At 41.4% G+C, this 22,838-nt stretch overlaps 1 protein-coding gene across 1 annotated transcript in view; it reads left to right on the forward strand.

The window, feature by feature from the left end:
* Nucleotides 1-22,394, forward strand: part of tshz1 (teashirt zinc finger homeobox 1) — a 251,981-nt gene extending 229,587 nt beyond the window's left edge. The window contains exon 3 of the mRNA XM_072261471.1: nucleotides 18,002-22,394. The gene's annotated coding sequence lies outside the window, so the exon portion shown is untranslated. The remainder of the gene's footprint in view (nucleotides 1-18,001) is intronic.
* The last annotated feature ends 444 nt before the right edge of the window (nucleotides 22,395-22,838 follow it).

Consider the following 22,838-nt stretch of genomic DNA (forward strand, 5'->3'; position numbering starts at 1 on the left):
TGTTGGAAATTCTCAGCAGGTCAGGCAGCAACTGTGGAAGGGATACAGCCTTAAAACTTCAGGCAGTTCATCTTGATTCCCAATTGAAAAATGTCAGTAGTATTATTAAAAGTTGCAGAAACATGTGAAGGGGCAGAGAAGAGGGAGGACAGAGATTGAAAGATGAGTAGAGAGAATAACTTATGAAACTACGTCTCTTTGGGACATTAATTTTATTGTCTTCTCCATCCTGTCTGTCGTAATCTCAAAATAAAAAGTGAAACTCTGCTGTCTATAAACCAAACTGTAACTTTGTCCCATCTACTATCAATCCAGTTGTCACTCCTAAATAGAAAGTAGAAATCGCTGGAAGTACTCCACAGGCCAGGCAGTATCTGTGAAGAGCAAAGCAGAGTTAATGCTTAAAGTCAAAGACCATGACAATATAAGAAACCAAACTGCAGAGATGATCAGGGAAGAAAGGGTGGGGCAGAGGGAATATTTCTGATGGAGTGGGGCCAGGATTGAGTGGGTTTTTCCACTTTTTAATGGAGCCATCTGGTTAATAGGGCAGTGAGTGCAGTTAGAGGGGAAGAACACAGAGAGACATGTTAAAGCAGCGAAATTCAGATCAAACTTGTGAAACCAGAAGGAGAATGCCATAAATGCCCAGCAGATAGCTGGAGTCTGTAGAGAGAGACAAACTCTCTTAATGATGAAGTATTAACTGTTTCTCCCTCCACGGCATGGTGGCGTAGTGGTTAGCATAGTACCTGCAACCCGGGTTCAGTTCCTGCCGCTGTCAGTAAGGAGCTTGTATGTTCTCCCCGTGAGAGCGTGGGTTTCTTCTGGTCTCCTTCCAGATTCCAAAAACCTACCGGTGGGTAGGTTAGTTGGTCATTGTCAATTGTCCTGTGGATAGGCTAGGGTTCAATCAGGGGTCGCTGGGTGGCATAGCACAAACAGCCAGAAGGGCCTATTCTGCACTGTATATCTAGCTATCTAAATCAATCAATCAGTGCTTCGCTAAGCACCGACGCTCTGTCCGCCAGAAAAAGCGGGATCTCCCAGTGGCCACCCATTCCATTCCTCATTCCTACTCTGCTATGTCTATCCATGGCCTCCTCCACAGTCGTGATGAGGCCGCACTTAGGCTGGAAGAACAACACCTTATATTCCATTTGGGTAGCTTTCAACCTGATGACATGAACATCGATTTCTCAAACTTCCAGAATTATTCCACGGCCCCCCGTCCCCTCTCCTTCACCATATCCCATCCTCTTTTTCCTCTCTCACCTTATCTCCTAGCTCGCCCACTACCTCCCTCTGGTGCTCCTCACCCCTTTTCTTTCTTCCATGGCCTTCTGTCTCTTTCACTAATTTACTTCCCAGCTCTTTACTTCATCACTTCCCCTCCAGGTTTCACCCATCACCTGGTGTTTCTCTCTCCCCTCCCCCACCTTTTAAATCTACTCCTCGGCTTTTTTTCTCCAATCCTGCCGAAGGGTTTCGGCCCAAAACGTTGACTGTACTCTTTTCCTAGACGCTGCCTGGCCTGTTGAATTCCTCCGGCATTTTGTGCATGTTGCTCAGATTTCCAGCATCTGCAGATTTTCTCTTGTTTGTAATAAATAAATGCTGCCTGACCAGCTATTTCCAGCATTTTTCTGCTTTTACAACATTCTCACTCACCTGACACACAGAAGCAAGCCATGGATGATTGTTAGTATTTTCAGTTCTTTTTCTCATTAAACCTTTTCAGTACACCTTTGTACCCCTCTGTCCCTCATTTGTACACTTGAAAATGCACCCTGTGCTCACTGTGTTGTTAATCTTAACCTCTAAATGCTGCATTAAGCCTGTGCAGTTATAATGTGGCTAGTTACCTGGCACGTGAAAAAGCATGCTCATTTAAAAATAGTGCTCTGACACATAATTATTTTGTACTTGCACCTCATAAATAAACAGGACTGCTTCAATTTATAATGACGTTTGTGTGTCTGCATTTACTTTGTTCAGATCATTGGCTTTGAGATATGCCCATAGCATGTTTATTGTTGGCAGTTTCATGCTGGTGGAGGCTTCAAGCAGAGGAAAGCAAGGGGCCCTGGGAAAGAGAAAGAGAAAAAAATACCCTATTGTGGTCCACAGTTTCATTTGCACAAATCTCAGAACTAAGCCTTTAACCTCAACAAATCTAAACCGGGTCTCCATTAAATGTAGATCTTTTCTTGAGTATTATTAGCCTTGCTTTGGACAGTTGTTTCTTAGGAGTTTATTGAGTGCAAGGTATTAACTTTGGAACCAATAAAAAGACTAAGAGGCAAATAATGACTTGTAACAAGATATTTGGTGGGTGAACCCTAGTCTGGGTCGATTAAAATGAGTCCTGTACTGCAGTGAAATCTTTATGTTTCACATTTGAATTTCAGTAGTTATGGTCTTGTGAACTTAAATCTGTCAACACTCCCTTATATCCCCATAGTCAGCCTGTTAACATCTGCTGTTGGCACAGAGCACCAGGGATTCTTTGCTCTTGTGTGTTCTATTTTTTTTTTCACAGCTCTACATACTTCTTAATTAATAGAAAAGTTAAGATGTAATTCAAAGCGTCAGGGAACAAAATCTGTAAATTGAAAGAAACGGTTTACATACTTCCATGTGTTACAGCGAAGGAATAGTTCTAAAGCTGTAAGGCCAACATGAATCATTGGATCCCTTCAATTTCATATGTAATTCTAATTGAAATGTTTGTTAATCCACACTAACTGTGTTCAAGCTGTGCTAATAATTATACACAGCAGCATGGGGTATGGAAGTCACAGAAAGTTTTTCAACCAGTGATGCATACGCATAGCTCTTGTACTGCCCTGTAACCTATTACAATAACATTATTGGCTGTCTGACTTTGATTGCCGCTGTGTTAAGTGGGGAATGTCGCTGAATTATGTTCTTTGTGTGAGAATATGTTCTTTGTGTGAGATGTGGGGATTCTGGGAGACCTCCACTCTTACTGATAACTACATCTGCACAAGGTGCATCGAGCTGAAGCTCCTTAGGGACCCTGTTAAGGAACTGGAGCTGCACCTCAATGACCATCGACTCATACGGGAAATTGAGGAGGTGGTAGGCAGGAGCTAGAGGGAGATAGGTACCTGGGTGACTGTCAGGAGAGGGAAAGGGTCGAGGCAGCCAATGCAGAGCACACATGTGGCAGTTCACCTCAGTAATAAGTATACCACTTTGGATACTGTTGGGTGGGAATGAAGCTGCATTGACTGGGTCTCTGGCACCAAGTCTGGCTCTGTGGCTCGGAAGGGAAGGGCAGAGAAGAGGAGAACAGTAGTGATAGAGGTACCCATAATTAGAAGAGCAGAAAGCAGATCATGTGGAGATGAAGGGGACTCCCAGATGGTATGTTGTCTCCCAGCTGCTAGGGTCATGGATGTCCTAGATCGGGTCCACAGCATTCTAAAGGGGGGAGGCTGAACAGCCGGAGTCGAGGTTCATATTCGTACCAATGACATAGGTAGGAGATTCTGAAGAATATAGGGAGCTAGGCAGACAGCTGAAAGGCAGGACCTCGAGGGTAGTAATCCTGGATTGTTGCCTGCGCACATGCCAGTAAGGGTAAAAATAGGATGATTTGGCAGATGAATACAAGTCTGAAGAATTGGTGCAGGGGACAGGGATTTCGGATTTCTCGATCATTGTGAACTCTTCTGGGGAAGGTATGATCTGCACAAAATGGACAGGTTACGCCTGAAACCAAGGGCGACCAATACTCTTTCAGGCAAGTTTGCTAGAGGTATTGAGGAGGGTTTTGAACTACTATGGTGTGGGAATCAGAACCGGAGTGATGGGGCTGAGGATGGGGCAGTTGGGATACAAGTAGATGCAGTGTGTAGTGAGACTGCAAGGAAGGACTGGCAGATAATAGGGTAAAATTGCAGTCAGTGGGATGAGTTAAAGTATTACAGGGGGCCAAAATTGAAACGGGTGATGAATCCGGGCTGAAAATGTTATATTTGAATGCACACAGTATATGGAATAAGTGTGATCTTATACCGCACTTAGAGATTGGCAGCTATGATGTTGTGTGCATCCCTGAGTCGTGTCTGAAAGAAGATCATAGTTGAGTGCTTAACATCCAAGAATACACATTGTATAGAAAGGACAGGCAGATAGGTAGAGAGGTTGGTAAGAAGGAAATCAAATCCTTAGAAAGAGGTGACAAAGGATTGGAAGATAATGAAACTTTATGTGTAGAGTTAAATAACTGCAAGGGTAAAAAGACCCTGATGGGAGTTATCTACAGGCTTCTGAACAGTAGCTATGACATAGGCTACAAGTTACATTGGGAGAGAGAAAATGCATGTAATAAGGGCAATGTTGTGATCATCAAGGGGGATTTCAATATGCAGGTAGATTGGGAAAATCAGATTGGTGCTGAATCCCAAGAGAGGGGATTTGTAGTATGCCTGTTAGATGGCTTTTTAGAGCAACTTGTGGTTGAGCCCAGTAGGTGAATGGCAATTCTGGATTGAGTGTTATGTAATGACCCAGATTTGATTAGGGAGCTTAAGGTAAAGGAACCCTCTGGAGACAGTGATCATAATATGATAGAGTTCACTTTGGAGTTTCAGAAGGAGAAGCTAAAATCAGATGTATCAGTTTTACAGTGGAATAAGGGGAATTATAGAGGCATGAGAGAGGAGCTGGCCAAAGTTGATTGACGGGGACACTAGCAGCAATAGGTGGTACTTTCAGGGAAAATTCAGAAGGCACAGGAAAGATACATCCCGAAGATAAAGAAATCTTGTAAAGGGAAGAGGAGGCGACCATGGCTGACATGGGGAATCACAGATAGCATAAAAGCTAAAAAGAGGGAATATAATATAACAAAAATTGTTGGGAAGATGGAGGATTAGGAAGCTTTTAAAAACAACAGCAGGCACCTAAAAAAGTCATAAAGAGAAAAAAGTTGAAATATGAAAGTAAGCTAGCCAATAATATAAAAGAGGATACAAAGGGTTTTTTTTCCAGATATATAAAGAGTAAAAGAGAGATGAGAATGGATATTGGGCTAATGGAAAATGATGTTGGAGAGGTAGTAATGGGGGACAACGAAATGGCAGATTAACTGAATAAGTATTTTGCACCAGTCTTCACTGTGGAAGGTACCAGCAGAATGTCAGAAATGTGAGAGTGTCAGGGGCAGAAGTGATTGTGGTTTCTTAAGAGAAGGTGCTTGGGAAGCTAAAAAATCTGAAGGTAGATAGGTTGCCTGGACCAGCTCGACTATAGCTCAGGGTTCAGAAAGACGTAGCTGAAGTCATTAAGGAGGCATTAGTAATGATCTTTCAAGAATTACTAGATTCTGGAACGGATAATGAGGATTAGAAAATTGTTAACATCAATCCACTCCTTATGGAGGGAGCGAGGCAGAAGAAAGGAAATTATAAGCCAGTTAGCCTGACTTTGGTGGTAGGAAATATGGTAGAGTCGATTTTTAAGGATAAGGTTTCAGAGTACTTAGAAGCAGTTGATAAAAAATGGCCAAAGTCAGTATGGTTTTCTAAAGGGGAAATCTTGCCTGACAAATCTGTTCGAACACTTTGAGGAAATAACAGGCAGGATAGACGAAGGAGAGTGAGTGGATGTTGCTTATTTGGATTTTCAGAAGGCCTTTGACAAGGTGCCAAACATGAGAATTCTTAACACGGTAAGAGCTCATCGTATTATAGGAAATGTACCAGCATGAATAAAAAATTGGCAGGCTGATAGGAGGCAAAGAATGGAAATAAGGGGCCATTTCTGGTTGGCTGCCAGAGACTAGTGGTGAGCCAGAGGGATCAATGTTGGAACTGCTTTTCACATTATATGTCAATGACTTGGATAACGGAACTGATGGCTTTGTAGCCAAGGTTGTGGATGATACAAAGATAGGCAGAGGGACAGGTATTTTTGAAGAATCATGTTGTCTGCAGAAGGACTTAGACAGGTTAAGGGAATGGACAAAGAAGTGGCAGATAGAATATAGTGTAGGGAAGTGCATGGTTATGCATATTGGCAGAAGGAATAAAGATGTGGACTGTTTTCTAAATGGGCAGAAAATTCAAAAATCTGACATGCAGAGGGACTTGGGAATCCTCGTGCAGGGCTCTCTAAAGATTAACTTGCAGGTTGAGTCGGGGGGTAAGGAAGGCAAATGTAATGTTAGCATTCATTTCAGGAGGACTAGAATACAAAAGCAATGATGTAATGCAGAGGCTTTCAAAAGCATTGATCAGACTGCACTTGGAGTATTGTGAGCAATTTTTGGCCCCTTTTCAAAGAAAAAATATGTCGGCCTTGGAGAGGGTCTGGAGGAAGTTCACAAAAATGATCTCAGGAATGAAAGGGTTAACATATGAGGAACGTTTGATGGGCATGTACTCACTGTAATTTAGAAGAATGTTGGGGGGGCGGTCTTTTTGAATTTATTGAATATTGAAAAACCTAGATAGAGTGGATGTGGAGAAGATGTTTCCTATAGTGGGGGAGTCTAGGATGAGAAGGCACAGCCTCAGAATAGAGGGACATCCATTTAGAACAGAGATGAGGAAAAATATCTTTAGCCAGAGTGTGGTAAATCTGAGGAATTCATTGACGCAGATGACTGTGCAGGCCAAGTAACTGGGTCTATTTAAGGTTCTTGATTAATAAAGGCATCAAAAGTTACAAGGAGAAGGCAAGAGAATGTGGTTGAGAGGGATAATAAATTAGCCATGATGGAATAGCTGAGCCGAATCGATGGGCTGAATTGTCTAATTCTGCTTCTATGTCTTATGGTCTTAATTCACAACTAAATGCTAGTACTTCAACTAGTGGTATTTCCAGTTCATCAAATAGGATTAAAAACACCTTTCATTCTCTCAGTCAACAATTGCAATACTAGGTATAAACCAGGGCATCCAAACATGGTTGGTCTTGATAAATAAATAACTGATCATCTCCTTTATATTTTAACCAAGTCTTCAAGGATTCAAGTTATGTATAATACATAGCCCATGTAATTTATTTATAAAGACAAAATGTGAATTTTCTGTATTGGGGGGTTTCAAATGCAATTTGTCACACAGCTAAATGATGTATTCTTATTAGTCTCACTCAATTACAAAGTCATTGCTCTGCATTCTGTATGTTTGTTAATGAACAGAACATTGTCTGTTAGTGTAATAATACTGCTATTGCCAATGATGGTAACAGTAATGACTTCTTTAGATTGCACTGAGTTTTTTAACCACCTGTCAAAATGTGAAAATTATAAATTAACACATTGTTGTTTAATGTACAATTTCACATATGCTTGTGGATGGATAGAGAGAGTGTCTGCATGGGTTGGGGGAGGGCTGTTCATATTTATAATCCATGTGTTTCACTGAAGACAAAGCTCATTTTGCTCAGTATAAGACTTTACAAAAGTAGGCATCTGCATTAATAAAAATAATCACACATTCAAAGTGTTTGATAGGTTATTCTTATTGAAGTGGTATTTAAGACGGAATGACTGTGTAATTCGCACTGTTCTTTGGTAGGGTCTGTGTGTAAAAATGCAATATGAATAAAATCCGTTAAGCATTGTGTAGTCATAAGACATTGAGTTATACAGCAGAAAAACAAGCCCTTTGGCTCATCTTGTCCATACCAACCAAGATACCCCTTCTAAGTTAGTCTAATTTGCCAGCTTATGACTAATAGCCTTCCAATCCATGTGCCTGTCCAAGTATCTTTTAAAAGTTGTTACTGTGCATACCTCAACCACTTCTGGCAGATCATTCTACTTAGATACTACTCTACCATAATAACTGAATTAATGATAACCTGGAATGGTTCTTACTATGCCATAAGAACCGAGGTAATGGTTACCTTGACGTCTTCACAAAGACGGGAACTATTGGAGTCATCCATTTACTTACAATCACTGGCTCCAATACCTTATTCTGGACTAGTCTATCCGCTTCATTCTCTACTTTTGGGTTGAGGGCATATGGAACAGTTCTTGCTTTCAGGCATTTGGTTGTTCTGTCAGGCTTAACAGTGATTCCTTTCATACTGTCCAGTTCTCCGTTGAATTTTTTTGCATGGTTCTTCAATCCCTCTTGTAGAATAGTGCTGTCATCAATCAAGTGCACTTCCTGCCAGTTGAGTTTGATCTGCTCCAATCACAAATGGCTCAGAAGCACTGGGTAACTACCTTTAACAATGTACAATGGAAGTTTCTTTCTCTGTTCATTAATCTGCACTGTAACACGTATTACTCCCTTTACAGGAACATCCTCACCAGTGTAAGTCTTTAAAGTCAACCCTGCCCCTTCTAGGGTGAGATGCTGCAATTTCATCTTGTAAACTGTCTCTGACTCCATTGGTACTGCAGCACCTGTGTCCACCTGCACCCTCACTGTGGCCCCATCCAATTGTGGCCCAATGACCCAATAAGCCGTCTGTATCCTGAGCAGATAAAACATGGAAAGTTTCTTCAACCACAGAGTGAGAGACACTCAGCCCTTCCTCAGAATGCTCCATCTTGTTCATATGTTGCTTTTTGTTTTTCCACAAGTCAGTTTTCTTTATTGCTGTATTTTGGTTGTCAGAGTCTTTTTACTTTTATAGGAGTGTTCAATATATGCCTTTTTGCCACAGCATCAGTTATATAAATCCTTATACCAGCATTCTTTTGCTGAATGCCCCATTTTGCCACAACAGTAACAATGATGGCCAATTGCTATCTTATTCTTAAAATCAGTAGAAGCTTTATGAACTTTGGAAGATGCGCTTAATAGCTCCGCTTTATCTGCCATCTCCTTAGCAGTACTAATCTCAATTGCCTTCTGTAACGTTAGTCTGTCTTCTGTAAGCAAATGTTTCTGAATTGCCTCACTACGCAAACCACATACGAATCAATCATGTAATGTGTCATTCTGCAGCTGCCCAAAATCAGAGTTCAGACAATTGCTTCATCACCTCTACAAACTGTGAAATAGACTCACCTTCCTGTGATTCCTTTTATGAAACCTAAACCTCTCAGCAGTAGTCAAAGGTTTAGGTGAACAGTGGTCCTTCAAGCCTTTAACTATGGCCTCATAATGTTTACAGCCAGGCTGAACAGGGTGCACTAGACTGCATAATAAATTAAATGCATTTGCACCCATCACAGTCAGAAAAGCTAGAACATGAATATCATCTGAAATTTAATTTGTCAGCGCAAAATATTCAAATCTTTATGTATATGAACTCCATTGCTCTGTCGTTTTGTCATATGGCCCCGTACTTCCAAACATTCTCACCATTTTCAAACACAATCACCTTCCAGAAAAATTAACTAGTCTTATCCATCTCTCTCTCCCTCTCTTATTTGTTTTATTTAACCGTCACCTTCTCATTCTCTCCCATCAGATTCTTCGCTCGCCACACGTCCTGTGGCCGGTTTCTTTTCGCTCACCCACATTACACAGCAGTACACCGCCAGTGTTGCACATGGACTTTTCTTGCCAAAGGGAAAAAAAACCCAACAAATATCACGTGAGGACTTGTCACCTTGTCGCCAGTTGTTATGCTTGTGGTACTGGGAAGTCAGGTGGGCGTGAATAACACACACGTGAGACAGAGGGGAGAGGAACAAATGTGCAGCTGTTTATTTTGCGTCTACTCAGGATGCCCTCTCACATTACATTCAGTACATAACACACAGGGAAGCTTGACAGCAATCCACAAGGGTCAAAATAGAAGTGAATACGTAACAAGTGGTCTGTTAGCTCATTTCTCAATCTTCCATGCTCTGAGACCCTAAGTAAATAATAAATAATAATATTCTAGCCTGTCCAACTTCTCCCTGTAACTCAGTTCTCAAGTCACGGCAACATCCTTGTAAATCTTTTCTGTTTTCCAGTTTAATAATATCTTTTTATAAGAGGGTGACCAAAACTGAACACAATTCTCCAAATCCAGCCCCATCTGTGACCTGCGTAACCAGACAAGGACCTCCAAATTTTTAAACCATTGGTTTTGATGAAAATCTCACGCATTATAATTTTGGACTATGTACATCTAGTCACAGAATATTTTCAGTGCACATTGTCATTCTTCTAGTGTCATTTTCACACATAATGCCATCAGAGTGCTCGGTGTTCCCTTATGATACTCCAACAGAAATAACTTCTAAAAGTCGTGACCTACAAATTTCTGTTCTATAACTTCATTGTGAGAAAACTACGAGAACATCTTGGGGTAAGTCATCAAGTAGACACGAATCAAAGTGATTGGAACATCAGTGTTTTGGTCCCTGCAGAGTCTTTACTGCTCAGTACATTGCAATCAGCTTTGCTGTGCTTCACAGTGCCTAATGAATATCATCACGGCAGACCTATCAGCGGCAATCTCTGTAGCCTGTGTTTCGCAGTGACTTGGGACCAGTTGTGGCAGGGGACATGATTGGTACCAGAGCTTCTAGTGTAATGTGACTACAGTTGCTTATGACACAGGTACCCCCAGCACAGCACCCTCTTCATTCTTAGCTCCCTAACAGCTTTGTGTTATTGCCTCTGGCTTCCAGGGAGCTTGCATGCAGGACTAACACAGCACTTGGATGCTCAGCTGATGCTGTGAATTAGTACACACAGCATTCTGTCAAGGAAAATAGCGCAAATAAGTTTTTAAAAAGACGATTTTCAGAAATTAAGCTTATTTAGTTGTAAGTCCCTAACTGAGCGCTTTGCATACCAAAAATGGGTGAAATGCAACTTCTGGGTAAAGTTATCCTTTCAGTTAAGAATAAATGTATATTTATTCATCAGCATTTACATTTTTGGGAGCCTGCCTTTAATTAATTTCAAACACATGTTTTGTACTTCATAAGATATTATGGCTCTCATATATTTTTGCAATTTATGGCAAATACAGATTTTCTGCATCTCTTGATAACAGTTGGAAATTGAAAAATACTGAATTTAGTGCATTTAACAAAAAATAGCTAAAACTTCCAACATCGTCTCCCACACCAGGTTTACATTGCTAATTATGTGTACCTGACATCCTGCCTGAGCTTCACCCCACTACTTGATCAGTAAGGGAACAATCAAAAAGGAAGCAATTTCAGTTTTCCTACTCTTTCCAAATAACTGAAAATTGTGGGTTATCCTCATAGCCCTCTAGAAACCTACCTATGATCAGAGTGTCTGATGCAAACCATTCATGAATATTTGCAATATGGACTTTGATTTTAAATGCAGAATGCCTGCAGATCTGAGTTTTAATATTCATGAGATGTGGATGTGCATCGAGTAGATGGAATGGTTTATTTGGGATTTTATCTCTTTAGACAGTGATGAGAGTTCATTCAATTAGGGCTGAGATTAGGAGAAATCTCTTTATTCAGTTGGTTGTAAATCTTTCGATTACTCTCCCCCTAGCAGTGTTGTGGATTCTCAGTCATTGAGTATGTTTAAGGCTAAGATTGAGATAGCCTTGAACATCTCAGGGATCCCAGTGAACAGAGGGCAAAAGAGAGACGAGGTAGAGGATGGAAAATGGTCTTACTAAATGGTGGAGGAGACTTGAGTGACAATATAACTGACTTCCCCTTCTGACTCTTGCTAACAGAGCTTAGAATCCAAGGTCATAACCTCAGGGGCCAGTCATTTAACACTGAGAAGAAGGAGAACTCCTTCTCTCTAAGCTCTGTAGACCTTTGTAATTCTCTCCCCCACAGCTCTCTGGACATTTGAGTCATTATACATACGTTCAAGGCTAGAATTTTTGGACTATGAGGGAATGGATAGTTTTGGGGAGTCAAACAAGGAAATAAGTTTCAGGCAGAAAATCAGCTAGGATCTGATATCTTGATTCCATTCTTAGTGTAGGTAGACATAAAGGTCAGCCAAGGCATGATGGGCCAAAGGGTGTTTGTTGTACTACTCTATAACTTTGGACTCTGTGATGTTACAGAATATATTAGACAGGCTGTATGACCTTCTCCTGTTCTTATTTCCTATTTTCTTAATGGTCAACATAAAATATATTTGTGCCTTTGTTAAAAAAGCAAGCCATGAAATTCTCCTGACCATGGTCTGTCAGGGCGATGATAGAGATTATACTCTCTGGAGAGGGTGATCTGTGAATGCTTATTATGGATGATTACTCTGCATTCTCACTTCTTCCAACTCATTGGCAATTTGGTCTCTAATGGCGCTAAACTGGTCTCTTAAAAATGATTGGAATTAATGTAATCTTTACTATCCTCTGTTACTAAAACATGGTGTAGTGTATTAATGATAGAGTCATAACTTGTTGATGACTTATTAATGCTAATTAACCTTCAATGAACTTTAATATTTTGTGAACTGAGTGAGCTGTTTGCTTTAAAGCCATTATTATTCAGTCCTAATGGGCATTCCCACAACTCAACATGTTAAGTGCTAAGGCAAACACATTAATGGTTAATATATATTTCAAGCACTTTTTGTGCTTTATGCAATCTTACTTCATAAGTGCCAACTTATAAAGGACCTCCAAGCTAATGGAATGAAATTAATATTCTGCCATTATTCACTGTATACACTCCATGTTTTTGCAGATATTTGGTTCTTAATCAAAACCATTTATTCCAGTTATTACAGGAGAAGAAAACAATGATAATCCCCTCTAGTGTTTCTTAATTTCCTCTCCATTGCCCTCTTTTGGACATGATTCCTCTATTGTGTCCTCTATTTTCCTATCTGACTGAGGTGTGGAAAACAGCTCATCCCTGGCCTTTCCCCAACTCTGTCTTCTCACTGTCCAGCTCTCAGTCTTTCATGCTCCTCTTATCCCTTCTCACAGACCAGTTCTCCAGCACTATTTTTGATCTGTTTTAACACTAGTAGACATAAGTACAGGGAAAGAGGTCAGAGGAGATCTGACGAAGAACTAGGTGGTTGGAATCTAGAATGGATTGCCCAAGAGACTGGTGGAGATAGAGACTCTCAGAAAACTAATCTAGACAAATGAATTACCAAAATGCTGAAACCTGTACCAACAAACAAGATGCTGGAGGAACTCAGTGGGTCAGGTAGCATCAATGAAGGGAAATAGACATTCGACATTTTGGGTTGAGACCCTATATCTGGACGACCTCAGAAAACCTCCTGTGTTCAGAGACGAGTCTCTATGAGCAATGCATACAGGCTTTCTTCCCTTTGCACCCTCTGTTTTGGACATCCAATTGCCCCCATTGCCTGAGTCACTGAGTTCTTCCAGCAGTTTGCTTTTGGGAAAGGATATTGTAAGTTCAGTCAAAAATTTTAAGGAAAGAAGCAAAAGCAAGTTTTTGGAAGCTGAAATCAGTCAAAGGCTTTGAGCAGTATAAAATAACCAGGAAAAAATGTAAACAAGAAATTAGGAGGGGTAAAAGGGACTATGAAATGCCTTTGACAAACAGGATTAAGGAGAATCCTAGGCATTTTATACATACATTATGGGAAAATGAGTAGCGAGGGAAAAGGTAGGACCACTCAAGGACAAAGGATGAAATTTATGCATGGACTCACAGGAAGTGGGTGAGGTCTTTTAATGTGTAATTTGCATCTGTATTCACCGGGGAGAAGGATATGGATAATGGTGAGATTAGGGAAGGGTATGGTGATATCCTGGGGACATGTCAGTTTTAAGAAGGAGGAGGTTTTGAGTGTCTCAAAAAATTAAAGTGAAAAGTCCTGAGAGCCTGATGAGATCTATCCTTGGATATTCGAAGTTCAAAAAGTTCAGAGTACATATACGTCACCATACTCATCCTGAGAGTCATTTCCTTGAGGGCATTCACTGTAAATAAAAAGAAACACAATAGAATCAATGAAAGACTACACAACAACACAAAAAAACAACCAATGTGCAAAAGACAACAGACTGTGCAAATACAAAAAGAAAAAAAACAGAAGTATGATAACAAATAAATGAACAATAAATATCGAGAACATGAGATGAAGAGTCTTTGAAAGTGAGTCCACAGGCTGTAGGAACAGTTCAGTGTTGGGGTGAATGAAGTTATCACCTCTGGTTCAAGAGCCTGATGGTTGAGGGGATAATACTGTTCTTGAACTGGTGATGTGGGTCATGAGGTTCCTGTACCTCCTCCCTGATGGCAGCAATGAGAAGAGAACATGATCTGGATGGTGGGGATCCTTAATGATGGATGCTGCTTTCCTACAACAGCACTCCATGTAGATGTGCCCAACAGTGGGGAAGGTTTTACTTGGGCTGGGCTGTACTTTTTGATGTCTTTTCCACTTAAGGGCATTTGCGTTTCCATACCAGGACATGATGCAACAAGTCAATATTCTCTCTACCACACATCTATAAAAGTTTGTCAAATTTTTCGATGACGTGCTGATTCTTTGCAAACTTGTAAGAAAGCACAGGTCTACCATGTTTTTTTTCTTAATGGTACTTACGTGCTGAAGTTCAGACAGATTCTGTGAAATTATAACATCAAAGAATTTAAAGTTGCTGATCCCCTGATGTGGTGGCACCACTTAGCCAGATTTTTGATTTCCATCCTCCTATATGCTGATTCCTCACCACGTTTGATTTGGCCAATAACAGTGGTGTCATCAGCATACTTAAATATGGTATTGGGGCTGTGCTTAGCCTTACTGTTATAAGTGTAAAGCGAGTAGAGCAGGAGAGCTAAGCAGGCAGCCTTGTGGTGTGCCTGTGCTTATGATGATTGTAGAGGAGATGCTGTTGCCAATCCAAATTGACTGGGGTCTGCAAGTGAGGAAATTGAGGATCCCGTTGCACAAGGAGGTATTGAGGCCTAGGGTCTTAGAGCATATTGATTAGCTTTGAGGAGATGATAATATTGAATGCAGAGCTGTAGTCAATGAAGAGCATTCTGATGTATGCATCTTCACTGTCCAGCTGTTCCAGTGTTGAGTGAAGAGCCAATGGGATGGCATCTGCTGTTAACCTGTTGTGCTGGTAGGCAGATTGGAGCAGATCCAAGTTGCTCCTCAGACTGAAGTTGATATGTTTCATCACTGACCTCTCAAAGCACTTCATTACAGTGGATGATAGGCATTGAGGCAGGTTACCATGTTTTTTTTAAGCACCGGTATTAATGAAGCCTTCTTGAAGCAGGTGTGTACATCAGACTGCTGAGGCAAGAGCTTAAAGATATCAGTGAACACGCCAACCAGTTGATTAGCACAGCTACTTAGTACTCGGCCAGGTACCCTGTCTGGACCGGATACTTTCTGTGGGTTCACCCTCCTGAAGGATGCTCTCACATCGGCCTCAGAGACTGAAATCACAGAGTCGCCAGGATCTGTGGGAGTTACTGAAGTTGCCTCCATGTTTTGATGGTCAAAGTGAGTAAAAAAAATGTGTTGAGCTCATATGGGAGCGAAAGGTTGTTTTCACTTATGTCGCTTGGCTTCTCTTTGATATCAGTCAAGCCCTGCCACAGCTGTTCAGCATAATCCTGTGGCCCGGAACTACCACTTCACATGTGAGATAGCTTCCGGAGGTCATACCTGTATCTTTTGTCCTTTACTTGGGCACCACTGATCTGGCCCTCAGCAAGTTGTGGATCTCTTGATTGCTTCTGGTTGGGGAAGACTGAATGATTTTGTGGGAACAATTGTTTCTAAGACTGATTCTATAAAGTCCTTGACAACCGTGGAATATTCACTCTGATCCTCTGATGAATCCTTGAACATGGCCCAGTCCATCAATTCAAAGTAGTCCCATAGCTGTTCCTCTGTCACTCCTCTGAGAGAGGGAAGGGGAAAGATTGCTGGGGCAATGACCGAGACTGGAAGACTGGAGAACAGCAACATTGTTCTTTTGTTTAGGAAGGGCAACAGAGACAAACGAAGAAATTATAGACTGACAAGCCTTACATTAGTGGGAGCGAAATTATTGAAGAATGCTCTTATTGACGTGAATTACGAGCATTTGGAAAAGCAATAATTTATTTCTGGTAGTCAGTTGGCTTAATGTGTGAGGTCCTTTCTCACAAATTTGCTAGAGGTTATTGAGGACATGGTGAAAATGATTGATGTGAGTAGGACAGTAAATGTTGTCTTCACAAACTTCAGTAAAGCACTTGACAAGCCCTTCATGGTAGGCTGATCCAGATTAGATCATATGGGATCCATGGTGAATTGGTAAACTGGATTCATTGGCTTGGTCAAAGAAAACAGACAGCAGTAGTAGTGAGTTTGTCTGACTGGAAGTCTGTGACCAAAGGTGTTCTGCAAGGATCAGTGCTGGAACCTTTGTTATTTGTGATATAGATTAATAATCTGGATGAAGAAATAGATGGTAACTGGTGCAGTAGGTCTGCAGATGACATGAGAATTGGTAGAGTTGTTGATAGCAAGGAAATTTATTAAATGATGGAGCAGGAATCGTGGCTAGAAATCGTGGTGGAGAAATTGCAGATCGATAGCATGTCATCATAGTCAGAGCAAGATTGTGCAAAAACTTAGTACAAAAAAATTCAGAGAGACAATTCCGGAATAGTGCAAGAGGTGTCTGCAATGTTCGGTTGCTGACTGCAGTGATTAAGGTTTTGCCAGTCAGTTCAATACTTGATGGTCATAGGAAAGTAGCTGTTGCTGAACCTGGTGGTGTGGGACTTTGGGCTTCTGGACCTCCTGCCTGATGGTAGTAGTGAGAAGAGATCTGGATGGTAAAGATTGTGGTGACCGATGCCACCTTCTCGAAGCAACACTTCTGTCAAGCTGTCAATGACGCAGAGGGCTGTGCCCACTATCATCTGCAGCTTCCTGGACGAAAGTGGTTGGGTAGTACTCGGGACCTTGATTTGGTTTGGAGGACAGGACTTGGCTGTTGGAGTTGTGATGGGTTTAAAAGGAAGAGCTAGTGACTTGCTCTCAGGGCACGATGGTAGTGCTTTGGGGGTCTGAAACAGATCTGCCATCAAGGGTAAGTGGCTGAGGATCTGCTAGCTCTAGTCTGACCTGCAACCCCTTGATGACAAAGGCCTACTTCAGTATGAACCATCAGGCAGCATCCAAACCACATGGACAGGAAGTGGTGTCCAACTGGAAAGTGACCACCCCATGCCCTTCATCTGGTTCTGGTTCCACCTGCCATTTACCCCTCTTCTAATGGTTCCCATTATCACCTCCTTTACTTACCTGAGTCCAACACTGGTGACCTTTTGTGTTCCTGCTCATCTTCCTCCAGCAGCTGTCTCCAACCCACCCCTCCTCCCAAACTTTTTCCATCTTCCTCTCCTTTTTTGTCTGTCTTTGTCTGCTTCCACGTGTAATTCACGTGCTGCTGTCTCCCAACTCCACCCCTGCTCACCTCCCCGACCTGGTGCGACCTGCCTGTCATCTTTCACCCTTCCTCAGTCCACCAGTCACCTCAGGCTCTTAACTCACTCTCAGTCCTGACGCAGAGTTTTGACTCAGTGCTCCTTTCTCACCAAAAATGCTGCTCGACCCGCTGAGTCTATCCAGCAGATCTGATGTTGCTCCAGATTCCAGCATCTGTGGTCTCTTGTGTCTCCCTTGCACTCTTATCCATTGGCTTGTGTGAACGTTGTGACACCAAGAAATGCTTATCTCACCTTCCAATTCAATATTCCCCGCTGTACTGTTGCAACACAACTTCTCTATTCTTGTATTCTAGATCTCTGAGGTATTCTGTCTATTGGAGTTTAAAAGACTGAGGAATTGAAGTCATCCTGTTGGTGATAATTGCACAGTAATAAAGCATATTATTTTCCTGAGTAAATGGATGCTTTATAATTATCAATACTTAATGCAGAGAGAAATCACGTCAAGAAGAAACAAAAATTACTGAATTTAATGCCTGCATCTCGAAAGTATGTGGTTTTGTTTTTAAAAATAATTGCAACTTTGCAAGTTATTGGTGAAATACTACCTGGATAATTATTTCTTTTGGGTTCTTCTTTTTAGCAATCTCTCATTTTTTGACGTGTTTTTTTTTTGTTCTCTCTCTTACACAGAAAGAAGATACGGAACAAGCTTCTTTGCGATTGTGCCCACTTTGTGGCCTGTCCTCCTGATGTCCTCTGCTTGCCCCTCAGTCATGCATCACTCTTTCTGTCACATTGAACTCCAGATGCTCCTACCCCAGAGAAATGTTCTGACTCCAGCAATTCTTCTTCATTCTCACTAACAATTTGGTAATGAAATATTGATTTTTAGTTAGATTCATATTGATGCTATTAGGTTTGCATCGATAAATCATGTTGGGCTCCTCTACGAACAGATATAGAGCGCTGTACTGAACTCTGGAGATTACGTCCAAGTACACTGATGTGTTAATTTGATGGATCTTTCACCATTAGAGGGGTAAGAGTGTGTGTCAGGAGACAGGGGGTAGGAGGAGCAAGGTGATAATAAGAGAGGAAGATGTTATTTTCCCCCATGTTTTTCTCCTGTGTTTTTTTTTAAAACTAAGCACCTACGTTGACATATTCATTGATGGGAGAATGCAAATAAATTAGGAGCTGCACCGGCTAATCTGCTCAGAGTGAAGGTGATGCTCGCAAGACAGGGAAGGACATGGTCCTCCTTATCTGAGCGTGCTCTGGACTCCTTGTATGTGTCTGCAATCTCAGGGCTTGTGTGACCTTTTTCCACACCCCCTCTCCCTCCTCAATACGGAAAGGAACATGGATGAATGCAAAACAGCTGCTCTGTACAACGACATGTCTGCATCAACAGACAGACGGGCAGCCAGTCTTCACCGGAAAATGACCAGCATTGATGGTGGATTTTAATTCATTACCATTGTGTAGGGTCAAGTACCCCAGGACTGTAAGGAGTGGATCAACGGATATATAAGTGTCAGCAAAGAAGACTGATCGTGTACGTTAAAGTGTTCAATCTGCTGGACAGGACTGGCTGTTCTTCACCCCTCCCAAGTCAGGGATGCACAGAATCCTGGAAGTTTACAAATTTGTTAGGATACTTATTCAATGAGCCTAAGCCTAAAACAACATTCTGTATGTCTGCATAGAAAGGAATTGCACATACCAGATCATCCTTTCATCCTTGAATCCTGCTTGCCTGCCCATCGTTCATTCCACTAGGCATTGGAGGCAGCAGACGTTTAGTAGGGACTGTGTGTGTGGGGGGGTTGTTGCAGGTAAAGTTACCGCATAGCCCTGAACAGCCCTGCCCCTCTTGTATCCAGACTCTAACAAGCTGTCAATCTTCCTCTGCACCGTCACACAAGGCTGAGGATTTATGACGAGCAATCTATCAAGGATTTATGTTTGGGAGGGGAAGAGAATGGATCAAAGAATGTGGTGGGTGGGGAAGATTGAACCTCTGATTGGATTAACAAGGCAATTTTGAGGATTGTTATGGCAAGTTACATATGCAGACCAATTCACTGTCAGTACCTCGAAGTAACTATAAGATAATCTAGACATTAAGACACGTTGAATCCATCATGCACTGAATATAAAGTTCTGCAGTATTAGTTCTCTATTATAATATGGTAGGTCCTCACAACCCATAGTTTCAGAAGATCACCAGCACTCCTGTGGTCTTTGGCCTTCTTGGCTGCTACTTCAACCAATAGAACATACCTATTTATTTTCCACAATTTAATCTTTCCTCTCAGCTGAATTTCTTTCAACAGTTTAGTTAAGGCCTTGTTGATTCGATACCGCACAGAAACAAGACCCTTCAGCATAGCTCACCCATATCGACCAAGGTCCATACCGTCTAAGCTCGTCCCATTTGCCTGCATTTCACCCACATCTCTCTAGCCTTTCCTATCCATTGACCTGTCCAAGTACCTTTTAAATGTTGTTATTGAACCTGCCTCAACTATTTCCACTGCCTTCCATTCCATAAAGGTCTCACCCTTTGCATTAGAAAGTTGCCTGTCAGGTCCCTATTAAATCTTCCCTCTCTTAGCTTTTACCAATGTCCTTGATACCCCAATCCTGGGAAGAAGACTGTGTGCATTAACCCCTATCTAGGCCTCTCATGAAGTTATACATCTCTGTAAAGTCTCCTAAACTACAATAAATAAAGTCTTGTTCTGCCCAACCTCTCCCTGTAAAGTATTCCTTAGAGTCCTGGTAAAATCCTCGCAAATCTTTTGTGCTCTTTTCATCTTAATGACATCTTTCCTGCAGCAGGGTGACGGAAACTGAGCACAGTACTGCCAAGTGCAGCCTCACCAACATCCTGTGCAATTGTCGAATGCCTCTCCCACTTTGGCATGCAACCGAGCATTTCAAAGTAAGTGGCACTCAATAAGTCAGGGTCAGCACACCGGGCTTCCATAAATAAGTGGAGGATGTGTGTGTGCTCAGGCCATGTTGTACACAGGCTTCAGGTGAATAGGAGGTCTCATCTCTGAGGAGTGACTGCTTTGTGTCAGCAGTAAATAGTAGGTGTTTCCTCCTTTCCTGGGCTGTCTTGCCCCTAGCTGAACTGGGACAATAATATCTATAGTTTCCCTCCAAGGCATCGATTCATTCTCTTGCGGAAGTTGGCCGAAGCTTCTCCATAACTCACCCTGGAAGGCTTCCTAACAATGTGTGCAGGCTTGAAGTGGAAAGAAGAGACGGCAGAACCGTCAAACATTTCAGGCGTACCATTCTGGGGTAATGAAGCGTGCCTGCAAAATATACCCGTACAAAACTTGATAAAGATGAGCTGACACACCAGTCCAAATAGGTTCTTTTGTGTGTCTGCACACGTCTGTCCATCAAGTTTTCCATCAGGATAGACAAGTAGCAATAATAGGAGCAACTGCAGGAATGGGAAAGGATAAAAGGGAAGGTAACAATTAAAATCATCTCTGTACTTCATTGAAACTGAATCAAAACTGTAAGACTGACAAGTTCATCTTTTGAATCTTTTTTTTTAGCCCCAGTACAGTAAAACTCTGATAACCTAGCGTCCCGATTGTTTGGCATCAGGCTCACTTATGAGTCCAGGATATGAATGGGAGGACCCAGTGTCTAGTTGGGGTCAGCGGCTGGAGCTGGGATTACAGTGAGTAATGGGATAAGGATAGGGGCTGTGGCCCAGATCCATTATTTGGATGTTCAAAACACCAGAGGTTAGGAATTTGAGCAGGATAGTTGCAGGAGATAGAGTCCAGAGTGCCTGTATATATATATTTTTTTTCCCCTTTAAGCTTATTGGGCTTGCCTGAAGATGTATTACACTAGTAATACATGTTAAAAAAGTGCTTTGGGGTATTATTAGGAGTAATGTTCTATAGTCCAGAAAATCTGCCTGTAAGATACCATCAAAATCCTGAGTGTGCTAGACTATTGGAGTTTAACTTGTATAAACTTATTTAATCACCTGATCACCTGTCTTTAATGGCATGTTTCAAAGACGGAAACAGGTTTACCTACCCTTTAGCTCCAGTCAATGGGATTTCCCTGGATTACACAAGTGATAAAAACACGATACTGACCTGCAAAGTGAACTTCAGCAAAGTGCTTGTATCCTGACTCGCCAATATGTCCTGGATGCCAAACTATGTCAGAACCGGGATGGAGGGAGCTTCACGTGGTATCTGAGTTAAATAAGACTGCCACCCTGCTATTTCTAACACATTCCTGGCCTATTTCCCCTCTCAATGATAAGAATAATTAACCAGTCTGTATTTTATATTCACCCACTTACCACGCGACTAAGAGTGTCTGCTAGTAGTATTCGATTCTCTTTCACCTCCCGGCTGACCCTCTTCCCATTTTAGATCTTAAGGGTAACAGAGATCCTTGTTACCCTCTCCCTACCAGGGCATGTTGTATATTTACCCTCACTACCACGATGCAATGGTATCTGCTGTATATATGTTCAGGTACAAGACATGTTTCCTTACTTGATCTTTTTAGTTTATATAAAAAAAGTTGAAGAAATGTAATGCTGCACTGCCCCTTTCTGGGAAGACATGTACATATGTAAAATATTTAAATGTGATAACTTAAAACACTGATTGTAGATTCTACTGTGTTTAAATTTTACCCATTGTTGGTACACACATCACTCTCGTCCCTTTGCAAGTGCACAGTACTTCCTTGCTATCTTACTGACTGCTTTGTATATTTCCCCCGAACTCACAACTTTAAACTTCCGCCACATTAGTGAGACCAACTCTTTTTTAAAATAAAATAAAATCTGAGACTTTTTTGAAGCCAGCTGGATTCCTCTGATGGTGACGGAATATGTGGATGCGTCTTAATAACCCGTGCACTTATTTATTAAAATTAACAAGAGAAAACAAATCATTTGTATGATAAAAATATATATTTAGATTTTCCAAGCACAACACTGAGAAAATGAAAAAAAAACAATGTCTCTTTTTATGTTTCATAAAGATGTTACTACCATTATGGATCTTTTTTGCAATAACAGGCTTAATAAACACTGTAATGATATTTAAGTCACTGTGAATTGTTCTTCATGCCTTGAAGCAAGTGAGTGGATAAATGTCAGAATATCCCATGCAGTTTCTCAAAATGTCAAGTCCAGCTCCTAAATGGTGTGGTTGTAGGCTGTCTTCAATGCCACAAACATGCTCAAATGACTCCTGTCACTTTTATTTTTAATGATGTAAGCAGAGTTTGCACTGGTCTCTGGAACGGGTAGCAGATTCATCTCTAATACCAAATATCAGTCCATTCACCTTCAATCTCCCTCAGTTTCATCTGAATAGAATGAGGCAGCATATTGTGTCTTTTACCAACACATTTGATTTGAATGGGAACTGAGAGTCTGAATTGGTTGAGAACCAGGCGAACTTTGTGACAGAAATAAAATCCAATTGATTGTACCACTCACTTTGTAGAAAGG

The sequence above is a fragment of the Mobula birostris genome, chromosome 1 (genome assembly GCF_030028105.1).
Source record: "Mobula birostris isolate sMobBir1 chromosome 1, sMobBir1.hap1, whole genome shotgun sequence".
Classification (NCBI taxonomy): Eukaryota; Metazoa; Chordata; class Chondrichthyes; order Myliobatiformes; family Myliobatidae; genus Mobula; species Mobula birostris.